This window comes from Brienomyrus brachyistius, unplaced genomic scaffold, assembly GCF_023856365.1.
Source record: "Brienomyrus brachyistius isolate T26 unplaced genomic scaffold, BBRACH_0.4 scaffold1154, whole genome shotgun sequence".
Lineage (NCBI taxonomy): Eukaryota > Metazoa > Chordata > Actinopteri > Osteoglossiformes > Mormyridae > Brienomyrus > Brienomyrus brachyistius.
Window position 1 is genome coordinate 1 of NW_026043429.1, and position 2,500 is coordinate 2,500.

Below are 2,500 nucleotides of genomic sequence, written 5' to 3' on the forward strand. Positions count from 1 at the left end.
CCGTCCGACGAGGTGGCAGGGTCAGCGGGGCTCGGCGGGGCAAGTTTCCCGGGCATGGGGATTTGCGAGGTAACCGGGCGACACGAGGCCGGGCAGGCAGGCGGGGCCGGCCGACATGGGAGGCCGATACGGGAGGGAGGGAAGTAAGGGGGGAGGCCGGCGAACCGACCCCCCCCCAACCCCCTGTCACCCCCACCCAGCGGCTCTCCGCGGCCTGGTCTCCTCTACCTCTTCTGACCCGACCCCGAGACGGCCCCCCGGCCCTCGCCCTCCTCCCGGGCTTACCCCCCCGTACCCGGCCCGCCGGAACGGGGCCGGAACCCGCCGGGAGCAGGTCTCGGCAGCTCTTCTCTTATTGGTGTCCGGGGGGGGGGGAGGGGGTGGGGGGGGATGGGGTGAGGGTCGGAGGCGGCCTGGTATACACGAGGTAACCCATGGCTCGCCGCCGGACGCCGGACACATCCCCCCCCCACACCACCACCTCCACCAACACCTCCACCTTCCTCCACGGGGCCCAACTTGGGGATAGACACGACGCGGGGGGGAGGCGAGCGGGCGGGGGGAGGGGTGAGGCTGGTCGCCCCATCCCGCGGCACCGCGCGGCCCCGGTCTGCCGTTAATGATCCTTCCGCAGGTTCACACCTACGGAAACCTTGTTACGACTTTTACTTCCTCTAGATAGTCAAGTTCGATCGTCTCTCAGCGCTCGGCCAGGGCCGTCGCCGACCCGGCAAGGCCGACTCCGAGGACCTCACTAAACCAATCCATCGGTAGTAGCGACGGGCGGTGTGTACAAAGGGCAGGGACTTAATCAACGCGAGCTTAATGACCCGCGCTTACTGGGAATTCCTCGTTCATGGGAAATAATTGCAATCCCCAATCCCCAGCACGCATGGGGTTCAGCGGGTTACCCACGCCTCTCGGCGAAGGGTGCGCACACGACTGCTCACTCACAAGTGTGGCGCGCGTGCAGCCCCGGACATCTAAGGGCATCACAGACCTGTTATTGCTCAATCTCGTGTGGCCTGAACGCCACTTGTCCCTCTAAGAAGTTGTACGGCGACCGCACCGGGTCCCGTAACTAGTTAGCATGTCGGAGTCTCGTTCGTTATCGGAATTAACCAGACAAATCCGCTCCACCAACTAAGAACGGCCATGCACCACCACAGAATCGAGAAAGAGCTATCAGTCTGTCATCCTTTCCGTGTCCGGGCCGGGTGAGGTTTCCCGTGTTGAGTCAAATTAAGCCGCAGGCTCCACTCCTGGTGGTGCCCTTCGTCAATTCCTTTAAGTTTCAGCTTTGCAACCATACTCCCCCCGGAACCCAAAGACTTTGGTTTCCCGGTCGCTGCCGGGCGGGTCTTTGGAATAACAGCCGCCCGATCGCCAGTCGGCATCGTTTATGGTCGGATACTACGACGGTATCTGATCGTCTTCGAACCTCCGACTTTCGTTCTTGATTAATGAAAACATTCTTGGCAAATGCTTTCGCTTTCGTCCGTCTTGCGCCGGTCCAAGAATTTCACCTCTAGCGGCGCAATACGAATGCCCCCCGGCCGTCCCTCTTAATCATGGCCCCGGATCAGGAAAACCCACGAAATAGAACCGGAGTCCTATTCCATTATTCCTAGCTGCAGCATTCAGGCGACCGGGCCTGCTTTGAACACTCCTGATTTTCTCAAAGTAAACGCTTCGGACCCGCGGGACACTCAGTTAATGAGCATCGAGGGGGCGCCGACCGGCAGGGGGCCGGGACAGGCGGTAAGCTCGCCTCGCGGCGGACCACCAGCCCGATCCCGAGATCCAACTACGAGCTTTTTAACTGCAGCAAACTTTAATATACGCTATTGGAGCTGGATATTACCGCGGCTGCTGGCACCAGACTTGCCCTCCAAATGGATCCTCGTTAAAGGATTTAAAGTGTACTCATTCTCATTACAGGGCCTCGAAAGAGTCCTGTATGGTTATTTTTCGTCACTACCTCCCCGTGTCAGGAGTGGGTAATTTGCGCCGCCTGCTGCCTTACCTTGGATGTGGTAGCCGTATCTCTGGCTCCCTCTCCGGAATCGAACCCTGATTCCCCGTTACCCGTGGTCACCATGGTAGGCACTTATAGTACCATCGAAAGTAGATAGGGCAGACATACGAATGAGATAATCGCCGCCGCCGAGGCGCGCGATCGTCCCCGAGGTTATCTAGAGTCACCAAAGCGGCCGGGGCGCGGGCGCCGTCCGGATGGGTTTTGGTCTGATAATTGCACGCATCCCCGGAGGGTCAGCGCTCGTTTGCATGTATTAGCTCTAGAATTGCCACAGTTATCCTAGTAACGGTTGGAGCGATCCAAAGGAAACCCATAACTGATTTAATGAGCCATTCGCAGTTTCACTGTACCGGCCCGTGCGTACTTAGACATGCATGGCTTATTCTTTAAGACAAGCATATGCTACTAGGCAGGATCAACCAGGTAGCCAGAACCGCCCGCGCCAGAGTAGACTACATG